This window comes from Anabrus simplex, chromosome 1, assembly GCF_040414725.1.
Source record: "Anabrus simplex isolate iqAnaSimp1 chromosome 1, ASM4041472v1, whole genome shotgun sequence".
Classification (NCBI taxonomy): Eukaryota; Metazoa; Arthropoda; class Insecta; order Orthoptera; family Tettigoniidae; genus Anabrus; species Anabrus simplex.
Genome location: NC_090265.1, coordinates 736,962,450 through 736,976,983, shown reverse-complemented (window position 1 = coordinate 736,976,983; position 14,534 = coordinate 736,962,450).

Here is a 14,534-nt window from a genome sequence, read left to right as displayed (position 1 = left end):
AAGTAAAAAAAGCCAGTAGTTTTGGGGGACAGTAATTCCATTAACTGAGGAAATGAAGCTAGACCGATATTCAAAAATTTTCGGGCGGAAAAGAGGAGGGCTTAAAATTGGGGGATGTGCGAACCGGAGTAGTATCGATTAAGTCAATATGAGCCTTGAAATTTTTTACAGTGCCAAGAACAGGAGTGATGACGTCAGAAATTTCGGTTAACAAAGAGGCAATTTGATCAGAATGAATGGAATTGATACTATGAGACATCGATGAAGTCAAAGAAGGATAATCAGCAATATTAATTAAAAGATGCTGGAAGGGTCATCCTTCATAATGACAGACTTCATAAATACCATTACGATTTTCTGCACACCAATAGCGAGGGTTACGACTGTTCACACGGCCATTACGGTGAAACCAGGTCTCATCCGAAAAGAACGCAAGCTGTGGGTCGAATAACCGATCATTCAATGCAAGATACCTCTCACACTATCTCACCCTTGTGGCTGGATCAGCAGGTTTTAAACAAGGGGCCCCTGTAAAGCTGTACAGTTTGATGTGTAGCTGTGTATGCAGAAGGAACCGAAACCCCTACTTGTTGTACTAATTATTCGGTGACCGTTCAAGATTCGCACCAATGTCATCTAGGTTTTCCTCTGTTAAAACTGTGTGCGCGCACATTTATTATTGAGCGCTGAACCAGTAGTTTCAAATTTATTTACAATTGCGCGAATCTGTGCTGCTGAAGGTGGCACTTCACCAAGCAATTGCTGAACAAATGCACTGCGTACCTGTCAAGCCGACTCGTTGTTAAAATAACTTTTACATACAAAAATACGGTGTTGGTATGATAACTATCTCACAGCTGAGATTCAGACTGGCTGTTTATGTGTACCTAGGTCAAACACGTGCACGCTCCTTGCAAGGTGCGCCTCCCATACAGCTGCTTAGGCTTGGGAGAGTAAAAACGCCGATGGACAGTCTGGGTTTATAAGAGATCCGTCTGGAAGCCTTGTAACTATACAGTTATAGGAATATGACTGATCAAGAAGTTTGAACAAGTGGGGAGAAAGATTCCGAGAAAAAACTGTATGTCAGGATGGAACAGACAGCAGACACCATCTGGAAAAGAAGACATGTTTTGGACATATCTACAGAACAGACCTGGGAAGGTTAACTAATGAGATAGTGAGGTATGTTGAGACATACAGAACTATAGTACACTGGCATGAGGTGGTGAAGAAGAACCTAGAAGATAATGTTATTTCCCTTACGTCCCACTAACTACTTTTATGGTTTTCGGAGACGCCGAGATGCCGGAATTTAATTCCGCAGGAGTTCTTTTACGTGCCAACAAATCTACCAACATGAGGCTGACGTATTTGAGCCACTTCTCATACCATCGGACTGAGGCGGGATCGAACCTGGCAAGTTGGGGTCAACCATCTGACCCAGTCAACCTCGTGAACCTAGAAGAAAGAGGAATACAAGGAACGGGGAAGCCTAAAGATCTACAATCACCAACGCCAGCAATTTAGCAGATCATGGACTCAACTACCATGGAGGGAGAGTGTAAAATAGGGGAATACTGGGCTTGGATCAAAACCTGGAAGTAGCTGAAACTGAATTAAAGCGGTCCATAGTCTAAGTGAAAAGAAAAACAGCAGCTGAAAATCAGAATAAATCCGGAGATACAACTGGTCAAAACTGCTTATTCTACATGTTTTGCACAATACAGGAGTACTATGGTATATATTATAACACTTGTCTCAAAACCTGACTGTTGCTCTACCAGGCTAAAAATTATACATCGCTATTCCCTTACAGGAAGTAAGTGAGATGATCAGTCTCTGATAAGCCATCCGAAAATAGTATGAACTCATGCTCCACACGTGTGAATCAGTCATGCACTTAGATGCCATTACTTAGCAAATGCATAGATTAATACTGTATATTGCATGTCCGGCTCCATGACTAAGTGGTTAGTGTGCTGGCCTTTGGTCCAGAGGGTCCCGGAATCGATTCCCAGCCAGGTCAGGAATTTTAACCTTCATTGGTTAATTCCAATGGCTCGGGGGCTGGGTGTTTGTTCTGTCTCCAACATCCCTGCAACTCGCACACCAAACATAACACTATCCTCCACCACGATAACACGCAGTTACCGACACGTCGCAGATACCGCTCACCCTCATCGGAGGGTCTGCCTTACCAGGGCTCCACTCGGCTAGAAATAGCCACATGAAACTATAATTACAATATATTGCATCATGTGCCCGCGTGATTATGCAAAGCGCAATGCTAATTTTATCAAGTAATCAATTTAAATTCACCAGAATTGTCTCCAAATGGCTCCTAAAATCTCTGGAAAAGTCACTAGTCGCTATCTTTGAAATGATGTCACAAAATTACTTAAAAAAAGACCTCAAAGCTAGTCACTAGTCTCTAGAATCGATTAGACTATTGCAAATGAACACTAACATGGCATGTGTGAACGAGAGATTGACAGTCGATATATGCGTCGCAATATACAGGTTTCAGTAAACACCGCACATTCGTGCGCATTTCTAAGAGAAGTATTGGAAAAAACGTAAAGCACTTATAACTGTTTTCCTGGAGATCGAGAAAGCATATGACTGTGTACCACGCAGGCATATATGGGAATGTTTGAAACATAAGAAAGTGCTCAATGACATCATAGCACGAGTACAACGATTATATGATGAAACCAAGTGTTGTGTCCAGGTCCAGGATGGAAGGTTAGGTTTTTTCGGAACGAAGAGTGAAGTCCAGCAAGGAAGTTGTCTTTCGCCACTTCTCTTCATAATCATAATGGATCATATTTTAAAAGCGGTTAAAAGAAAGGATTCAACAACTAATGCCCTGATTTTTGCTGATGATGTAATGCAGGGCCATCCAAACAGCACTCTCCGAGCGCTAGCGCTCCGGCCGCGCTCTAAGCCAGTGCTCCGAGCGCTGTGGGGAAAGGTAGTTTCAGTAGTGGTGAGAGGAGCTTGGCTGGCTGAGCAAGCGGTCTGCCCTCCGCGCCGAAGCGCTTTGTTGACAGCGTGTAACTAAATCAGTTTCGCAGTTGTGGACTGAACATCATACAAAAACAAGAAGCTGTGGTGAAGCAGCAGACTTTAAAGCAAAATGGGATATTTCATTTTTCTGCACAGCTTATAAAGGGCATGCCAAATGTATAGTGTGCCACTGAGATTTAATGTGTTTTAAAAACCACAATTTGGAATGGCACTACAGTGCCAACCATATGAATGATTACGGTGATTTGACAGACGCTAGTCACCAATCGAACTGAAAGAAAATTTCAAGAAGCACTGTTCTGTAAGTATTATTGTTTCAATTTTAAAATGCCTGTTTACAAACGGAAATGAAGAAATGGTTGAATTAATATGTGAAGAACACAAAAATTGTGACTTGCCGTATTTTTGTCTGACAGGAGATTGAGGAGAGTGAGGTTGGTGGACCCAATTTACAAGCAAGCTACAAATGTTCGCCGAGAATTGCCAAAGCTGGGAAACCCTTCACGGAAGGGAATGTAATCAAGGAGTGCCGAATGGACGCGGCGGCATGTATTTGTCCTATGGAGCCAGTTGAGAAATTTGACAAACATCTCTCTTTTTCCTCAAACTGTGGCTCGCAGAATAGACGATATGGCCGTTGATATAGAACAGCAATTAATGGAGAAGGCAGTAAATTTTGTATCCTTTTCCATCGCCCTCGACGAATCAACCGACATTGCGAACACAGTTCAGCTCGTTATTTTTATTCGAGGGGTGGATGACGATCTTCGAGTCACCGAGGATTTCCTAGACTTGGTAGCCCTCAAAGGCACAACTGCCCGTTTCGATATTTTCCAAGCAGTGGGGAGTGTTTTTGAGTAAATGGGATTAAAATGGGAGTGGTTGACGAGTGTAACGACCGATGGAGCTCCTGCTTTACGCACGGGGTTCCTCAGCTATGTAAAATTAAAAAATGGCTGAGAGCGGTAGTACCCTAATGGCGGTGATCCAGTGCTTGATACACTAGGAGGCAACAGTTGTGCGAATGGTAAATTTTCCTCACATCCATGGACTCACGCACCGTCAATTCAAAGAGTACTGGACGAGTTGGCCGTGCAGTTAGGGGCACGCAGCTGTGAGCTCACAATCGGGAGATAGTGGGTTCGAACCCCACTGACGGCAGTTCTGAAGATAGTTTTCCGTGGTTTCCCATTTCCACACCAGGCAAATGATGGGGCTGTATCTTAATTAATAACTTAATTAAGGCCACGGACGTTTCCTTCCGATTCCTGGGCCGTTCTTGTTTCATCGTCGCCATTAGACCTATCTGTGTCGGTGCGACGTAAACCAAGTACCAACAAAGGAAAATTCAATGAGTTCTTGGATGACATCGAAGTGGAGTATACGGATATCCCGTACCATGCAGAAGTAAGATGGCTGAGCAAGGCAAGTTTTTTGCTTGCGGAATGCAATAGATATCTTTTATGACGTGAAAGGGCGGCCCGAAGTTCCATCCCTGTCAGACCGTATTCGCACAATTGTGCGGGCTCGTATTTTATTTATGTCTGAGCTTATTTGACGTTTTCTTGGCGCTAGACTGGACTGCAGTGCTTGTGCGGGACACGTAGCATGTACTTCAGCTGTTTTTATTTAGTATTTGACCACCAGGTGGAAGGAAGAAGAGTTTAAAAATACAGTTCATTAGCAATATGGCGGGAAGCAGTAATGCCTAAAGTAAGTATTTATTTATTGCATAGAGTTCGCTTCGAACGGTGGCAGTGTGCGGTTCCACTTTCCTAATTGGTTCGTGTGCGTCAAGTGCAGTATTCTATAGTGCAAGGCTTACAGTATATGTATGGCTCTCTTCGATAGTGGGAGTGGCGGTATTAACCGTTCACCGGACATGGACATTTCTAGTAATATTGATCATGAAGAGACAGTGCAGTCAACCAATAATAGTGTCATCACACCTGCTCTCGGTGGTAAAAACTCTTTATCCAATACACAATCTAATGAGATTGTTATAACTAATCCAATTTACTACTATTCAGGACACCGCGGTCCGTACGTAATCTATGTTGAGTCAGCTGATGAGAAAAACACTGGAAATATTCATCCCATGGCGCTTGGTGGGCTTTTCTACGATAGTAAAATTGTCGGTATAAAATCTATCAAACCGAAAGGTTCAAAGCGTATACAAGTTCTATTTGACACAGCTAACAATGCCAACATTTTTCTCAAATACCCCATTTTGAATTCTCATAAACTTAAAGCTTTCATTCCGGACTCCAACTTGTATCGCATTGGATTAATTCGGGGAGTCGATAAGAAATTAACTGAGGAGGACATTATTAAGTACATTGAATCCCCCGTTCCTATAGTTAAAGCCCAACGGCTCAACCGACGTGTGTCAGTTGATGGGGGAGCTAACTTTGTTCCTACGGGAACGATAAAATTAACCTTCAAATGTCAATCTTTACCACAATTTGTTACTATTTTTCACGTCATACTAGAGGTTCAGGCATTCATTTTTCGCCCTATTATCTGCGGGAAGTGTCAACGATATGTGCATACAGCCAAAAACTGCAGAACAAAATACCCGAGATGCGGTAACTGCTGTAAGAATCATGAAAGTCACACATGTTCTGATGTAATACGTAATTGCCTACATTGTGGGTTAAATCACAGTGTAGGATACGATAGATGTGAAGTTCATCAGCAACAAATGGCAATCAAGCGCATGATGTGTGTGGACAATATTTCCTTCCAGGAAGCACCAGAAAAACTCCATCCGACAGGATTTTCTCCCCTTAGCGTCCCACATCTAGTTCCACAGCTTAGTACAAGCACTTCGACGTCTCCACGTGAGACTCCTCGTAAACGAAAATTTACTGAAGTAATTCAAAGACCAATTCGACCAGCTCCCCTGCCAGGCTTTGATAGAGCAGGCTATCACGCGATCTTACGCAATCCTATTTTGGAACATGCTCCACGGGTATCTATTTCAAAGACTCAACCGCCAAAGGTGCAAGTGGAACAGTCAACTAGCACAGCTTCCCCTATAGAAGGTCCTCAGACTTCATCTGATTGCCCTATACTCCCGCGATTAACCAAGAATATTCAAGCAGAAATACTGCAAGTCTTCAAGCGATTAGCAGACGTTCTGGGTGAACAGCCTCAATGGGCTCATTTATTAAAAATCCTCTTTAACAAGGTTAGTCAGTTTTTAGTAGAGGAGGATGCGCATACTACAATGGAACAGTAGAAGTATTACTCCAAAAAAGCATGAATTAATACTTCTCATCCAAGAATATCATCCCCATATTATTATCTTACAAGAGTCATGGTTAAAACCTGAATCCACCTTTTCCGTCCAGGGTTATAATGTTGAACGACTCGATGATTGTGGCTACGGTGGGGTACTCACTTTAATTGAGTCGCAAATACCATATACTAACGTCTTGCTCCCTTACACGATTCCTAACACATACTCCTTGGCTGTTAGAGTGCAACATTTCCTTATCGTGAACCTCAACTGCCCGCCTTCCATACAAGGAAACGCCTTTCAATGGCATCACTATTTTTCACAGTTTTCAGCCCGAGACAGTTTAATAATAGCAAGTGATCTCAACAGACATCACACGACTGGGGATGTGTCGATATTACAACAAAAGGACGTCATATTCTTAATGCAGTTTTAAATAACCATTTGTTTATTTTAAATGACGGCTCCCCAACGCGGCTATCTCCACCAGGACACCTTATTAGTGCTGTGGAGCTATCAATTTGCTCCGAAAATATCGTCCATAAATCAATGTGGTACACGCACAAAGACACTCATCTAAGTGATCACTTTCCTATAATTATTGACATTATAACACAACTCCATCCGCAGAACATAGTTTTACAACTGCAGCGTAGAACACGGAATCTCCAAGATTTTGATTTTGGCCTCTTTCATGCTTATATTTCAAATCGCATTAAATTTGTCTCACAATCATCTTCTGCCTATACTTCCTTATATCAGCATATTCAAAATTACCTAGATATATATCACCCTTTTCATTATCGCAAATATAGCAATACTACTAGACGGCTTAATATTCACTGGTGGAATAAGCAATGCGCTGCTATGGTAAAACGAAGACGCAGCCTACTCAGAAGCTTAAATCAAAATTTCACACCTGCTAATTATTTGCAATATAAAAAGAACACTGCCCATCTGAGAAAAGTATTCAACGAAAGACGAAGAGAATCTTGGAAATGTTTTATTAACTCCCTCAATAGAAACACCTGTATTAAGGATATTTGGGCTGCGATAAAAAAACTAACTCATATGGGATGCAATACACTCGACCAACCACACTTCGAAAGCATATCCCAATTTTACGACACATTAACGCTGGATTTTGTTGTTCAAGAATTTCAGCTGTATACTACAGTGCCTCTTCCAGATAAATTTCTCACACTTTCCCAACCTATATCTTACCCAGAATTTTTTTACATACTCCAAAAGAAACCTACTACTGCTCCTGGACCGGACTATATTACCTATAAAATGATCTTCCATCTTCCTTACCATGCACATGCCATCATCATAGCGTATAACAATCAAGTACTAAACTCCGATGTTCCTCCTTCTGCATGGAATACATTTACGCTTGTGCCCATACCGAAACCAAAAACCTCTGCTACCAATCTCATTGAATATAGAGGAATCTGTTTAGGGTCATGTTTAAGAAAAATCTTCCTCAGTATTCTATTGGAAAGGCTTTTATGGTGTCTCGCTTATCACAATTTGCTACCCGTCTATCAATATGCCTTTATAAAAGGGAGAAGCACAGCGGATCCCATTAATATATTATCAACGGATTTGGTGCTAGCAAAACAACGCAAACATGGAGCAATTGCTGCTTTCCTTGATATTAAAGCTGCCTATGACAACGTTCCCATACACATGTTGCTGTCGAAAATTCATAAATTACACCTCCCTGCTAATTTTATTAAAATTCTCCAACACCTTTTATATTTTCGACGAATGGAACTCGCATGCCCAACCTCTACGTCTAAACGATACGCATCTCATGGGTTCCCTCAGGGCGACATTTTAAGTGGCCTATTATTTGCTCTATACTTAAAGGATTTAGAAGGTATCGTCATACGTGATGTACGAATACTATTATATGCGGATGATATAGTCATTTATTCTTCTCATGAAAGTCTGGAAGTCTGCAGAACTAATATTACTCGAGCATTAACTACTGCTAAAGCATGGTTAAATGAGCATGGTTTGGAACTTTCCTCTACCAAAAATGTGGCCATGATTTTCACGCATAAACGTAAGTATAACATAGACTCTTTCAGAATTGCAAATATTACAATTCCGATAGTCCGGGTGCACAAGTATCTTGGTATATATTTAGATAATAAACTGTCTTGGAAACCCCATTTCGAATACCTTTCAAAAAAGATTAAAAAATTTACCAATATATTGAAATTAACAATTAGACGAAACTGGGATGCTGATCCCATAAGGGCTTTATTACTTTATCGGCATACAATACGCTCGCTTTTAGATTATGGATCCTTTCATTTTGATATTGCTTCCTCCACTCTTATTCATAAACTCAATGTAATTCAACATCGAGCACTCCGATTATGTATAGGCGCTTTACTATCTTCCCCTACTAATGCGTTACTTGTTGAAACATGTGACATGCCGCTCCGCTATCGTCGTTTGTATTTAGCTTCTAAATTTTTATTGCCCCGAATGGCACTAGCTAGACATCCTATCCTACCCAAACTACAATTACTGGAGAAATATCGGCAACGTTCTCAACAGCAAGCACGAACTCCTGCTTTGTTAGACGCTTTCAACTTGACGCGACAATATCATACTAGCATTCAACAAAATATTTCGCTTCCATACAATACAATGCCATACAATATTATGCACTACAAACCTAATATTGTAGTGTCTCCGCACATTTCCTTTAATAACAGCACAATGAAAATTTCTGACATACCGGTACCTAAACTAACACTTAAAATGGCGATCAATGATCTCAATCCTACTCTCATAATATATACAGATGGTTCCAAACAAAATGTGGGCACAGGGGCCGCATATTACATTCCGCAGTTACACGTCTGTGAGCAATACACACTTCCAAACCCTGCCTCAATATTTACCGCTGAGGCTTTCGCTATACGACAAGCTTTGCTATACCTAAAAAATAACCAAGTCTCCAAAGCGATCATTTCTACAGATTCCTTAAGTGTGCTTCAAAATTTAGTGCCACACAAGTCCTATACAAATTGGTACATCTGCAATATTCGCCGACTTTCATTTGAACTCGATGAAAATGGTGCTGATATAACGTTAACATGGATAAAAGGTCATTCGAACAACGCAGGCAATGATAAGGCTGATAAAATGGCAAAACAAGCTGCATCCGGAACCGAAATCAATGCTTCCATAGCCCTTCCCTACACAGATTTCACGCCGATTATTAAAATTGCTATTCAACATAAATGGCAGGACAATTGGACACAATCGGCGAAACTCAAAGGAAAATATTATTATCAGCTGCAACCACGTATTGCTAGTCACCCATGGTTTTCAACAACAAAATATTCACGCAGACATATTACAACAATTATAAGATTACGTTTTAATCATGCTCTAACTCCGACTTATAAATTCAAATTAAAGTTAGCGGATTCACCCATGAGTTCATGTAATAATAGTATGGCCGACACTACTGACATATTCTTTCAATGTTCCCATTTCGCACTACATAGAAAACGTTTTTTCCAAACTTTACGCTCAAAGAAAATACAAGTACCCACAACGGTCGCTCGCCTCGTTCAACAGCCTACACCTTCACTTGTTCTTGCTATTCAAGAATTTTTGGATAATTGTCATATTAAACTCTAAATTCAGTCTACGCTGTGCTTCGAATCAGTTCGGTTGTACAGTGTGCACGGTATTTACTTGGTGGTCGTGAGGAGTTTGTTCGTGCTTTATGTCTTGTGAAGTTAGCGTGTGATGGCTGCCGCCAGTGATGGGAGGTCCCTTCTGGATATCTCCAAGTTACCAGTTGAAAAGGAGATTGAGGTGGAAATGGACGATATTTCTCTAAATAGTCAATCTAATAATCAAAGTTCTCAAGATCCACTACCTAACAAACAAACCATTCAGAATACTCAAAAGTCAACATCTCCGATTAGTTCAGACGAATACACTCGAGAACATTCTGGTCCTTACATTGTTCTCGTAGAATCTGTAACGGACAAAAATGTTGGAGAGCTGCATCCTATGACCGTAGGTCGTTTATTTTATGACCGAAATTTACCAGTAAAATCCATCATACGTAAGGGCAGAAATCGTCTTCAGGTGCAATTTGAGCATGCTACCCAAGCAAATAAATTTTTGAGTCACCCGTTATTAGAATCTATTTGTGCACGGGCATATATACCAAGCACAAGCATATTCCGTGTTGGTATCATAAGAGGGGTTGATAAAAATTTGACTGAAGAATCTATCCTCCAACATCTCAAATCTGACTACATTGTTAAATCTGTCCAGAGATTAAAACGTAAAGCTGTTGTTAATGAGGCTATCGAATACCTTCCTACTGGATCAGTAAAAGTAGTTTTACGATCCCAGCAGTTGCCACGATATGTATCTCTATATAGTGTCTTTCTGGAGGTGGAACCGTTTATCTTTAATCCCATAATTTGTAAAAAAAAAATGCCAGCGATACGGCCATACAGTCCGACAATGTCGTTCGCAAACGTTCCGATGCGGCAAATGCACCTTGTCGCATGCTACGGGTAAGTGTTCGGAGCAGTATACCAAATGTGCTCATTGTAATGGGGACCATCCCATAGGACATGAGTCATGGCCTGAGCACAAACAACAGCTTATTAAGAAAATAATGAGCACCGAGCATGTATCTTTTCTTGAGGCCAAGTCCAAGATTTCACCACCTAGTTACTGCCCTGCGCAACACCCCCAACAATTCCCCCCCCCCCTTGCTGCTGAACATTCCCCCCCTCCTATTTCAAATCCGAGAAAACGAAAGTTTACTCAGATTATTACTCAATCGCCCAGACTGCAACCCGCTCAGGGGTATGATCGAGCTGCACACATGGCTATCCTTCGGGATACCCCTAATTCACTTAATGTGCCTATGAACATTAATGCTCCCCACCCCCACCCCTTTCACAGCCGCAATTCCCAGCTCCTTTAGCAAATGTAATTTCCCCCCTTCCATCTTCTGACCAGCCACAACGTCCCGTTTATCGCCAAAAAGATGACCTACAACAGGACATCCATAAAATTCTTATCCTACTACTGCAAGCAGTAGGCGGTCACCCTTCTATACAGCATGTTATTTACCAATTACGTGACCGGCTAAGTGATATTTTTTCTTTATATGATCAATATCGTCCAATGGAATGCTAGGAGTATTCATCATAAGAAGAGTGATATTCAGTTAATTATTAATGAAACTCATGCACATGTTGTTGCTTTACAGGAAACATGGTTTTCCGAACAAACAAATTTTCTACTACCAGGATACGATCTTGTACGGCATGATGGCCCGGGGTATGGAGGGGCGGCATTTCTTATTCATTCTACGATCTCATATCAATCATTACCTATACAGTATTACATTCCACATACTTTTATTGTAGCCATTTCTTATCGGCAACTACACGTTATTAACCTTTATTCCCCCCCCCCTGATATTTATATTTCGAGTTCGAGTTGGTCTCGCTTTTTCCAACAATTTCATCATTTATCACATATTATCATTTGCGAAGACTTCAATCTGCACCATACAGCATGGGGTGGCACTAGTGATAGCCCACGAGGCTCATATCTCCTCACAGCGTCACAGCAGCATGACCTAACTCTTCTTAATTATGGCTCCCCCACTCGCCTCACTGTACCTGGATCCCCACCTAGTGCGGTTGATTTTACATTCTGTCGCTCAGTCTTGACCCCTATAATTACGTGGTCAAGACTCTCAGACACCTAAACCAGCGACCATTATCCTATATGGATTACGTATGGGGTTGGTAGACCCCTACACGCCCAGCCCACTTCATTGTCATGTAGCAATGTACGCTCCATACGATCATTTGATGAACAGACATATATATCTTATCTGCAATATCATCTACGTCATAGCTCCGAGCGCATCAACACGTACTCTTCCCTTGTGCCACTTCTTCATCAGTATATTGATATCTATCATCCTCCCAAACCATTCGCCTCTTCTACCCCTCGCCCGTTCCAATATATCCATTGGTGGGATAAGGAATGTCACCAATTAATATTAACCCGCAAGGCTTTATTCCGCACATATCGTCGTTCTCTAACGCGAGATAATTATTTACGTTTGAAGAATCATATTGCCAAAACAAAACTTATCTTTAATCAGAAAAGACGTGCTGCGTGGAAGTCGTTCATCTCCTCTCTCAATTCCCATATGTCAGCTCTGCATTTATGGAACGCTATTCGTATGTTGTCGCGTGCCTCTCAACATCAAGTACCGTACATCGAATCATCCCACGTGACATCATCAATGAGTTTCTGCATTCTCTGACCCCTGACTATGTGATACCTTATTTTGAACTTCCCTCATATAATGCTCACAGTACTCCACTCTTCCACAACCCATTCAATTAAGTGAAATATCAGCTGTCCATTCCACCTCAAAATCCACCCCAGGTCCGGACTATATTTCTTACACTATGCTCCGACTCTTACCCTTGCGAGCACAAAATGCACTTCTAAATTCTTATAATGATATTTTACTGAATACGCATATTCCACCGCATTGGACTGAATTTTTTCTGATACCGATCCTCAAACCACACAAATCCCCAACAGACCCAAACAATTATCGTGGTATTGTACTTGGATCTTGTATTCGTAAGACATCCTTAAAAGTATTATTACAATTGAGTATTATCAGTTAATACCTAAATATCAATATGCCTTCCTTAAAGGAAAAAACACCCAAGATCCTATTAATATTTTTACTATTAACCTGCTCCTAGCCAAACATCGAAAGCAAAGTACTCTTTCTATATTTTTAGATATCAAAAGTGCATATGACTCGGTTTTACTCCATCGTCTTTGGGAAAAATTAGCTGCGAAAGGCATACCTCCCGCCTTTATTGTTATCCTGCAAAAATTATATACATATCACTCATTAAATATTAAATCATCTTATCATCATGTACCTAGCCGCTCTGCTTGTAATGGTTTGCCTCAGGGTGATATATTAAGTAGAATTTTATTTGCCCTTTATATCAGTGAATTAGAACATCTCATTTCACAATATGCCCGAGTACTTATTTATGCAGATGATATAGTTCTTTACACATCGCAAGTGTACCATTTCATTGCCCTGGTCATTTAGAATCGCGACATTGAAATCGTCATTTGCCGAGAATAGCGGTAAAATTCCGTAAATCGTGCGGCAGAAAGTTCGAAGTAATGAAATACAGACCTAACGAATCCATGCGGCCGTGAACACGTCGAGAGAAAAACTGCAGATGTGTCAAGTCGAGTAGGACGTGAATAAATCTTGAGACGGACAGACCTAACGAATCCATGCGGCCGTGAAAAAAAAATTGTATTGTTATCCCGAGCTAAAAAAACAAGAGTCACTTAAAAAAATCTAAAAAGAAGTCAATTTCGGAACGAAGTATCGAACGAGATTCTATACAAGAAGAGAAGGGATTGAAGCTGGAGAAGAGAAATTATTAATACAGTTACAACCATATGCGAAAAGTAAAGTAAATTACATCAAATTTCATATACGAATTATTAATATCTGGCGCGGAAGAAGAGCAAGGAAGGAAGATCTGATCTCGCAGGAGAAGTCGCCAGTTTACATTTTAAAATCAGCGTCAAGCAGAAAACATTTTTGACTACTATATAAAATATTACACCTTCTTAGTGTTTGCTAAAAAGATAGAGAATATACCCTGGATTGTTCAGTTCATAATTGAAACATGTATCTAATGACGACCTTCAATATATTTTTATTATTGCATGTAATCGACGGAGACATCATGGCTGAGTAATTCAAGGATATGGGGTCACAATCTGGAGGAACCCTAACCAACCGTTCTGCATGCCCGAAGCCCGAGTCCAGTTACCGGCAATGACGAGCACATGAACGCGACATGCTGTCCAAAGAAGACCCAGGATGAAATCCAGCCCAGCGGAATAGCGGAAGCAAGATAAGTGGAGTTCCTTATAGTTAATTTTCGTAGTTAAATTATTAGATTTGTGCGAATAATAGTGTGTGTTTAAGTTGAAATATTTGTACAGCAAGGTTAATATCTGGTTCATCGAGATATAAACTCCATGAATAGTGTCTTTGAAAAATAATCCATGTAATCGTTTGAGAACTCGGATCTAGTTAGTCTTTGACAAACCAAAAATTTATACTCCATGTATAGGCATGTTTAATTGTGTGCGTGTGTAG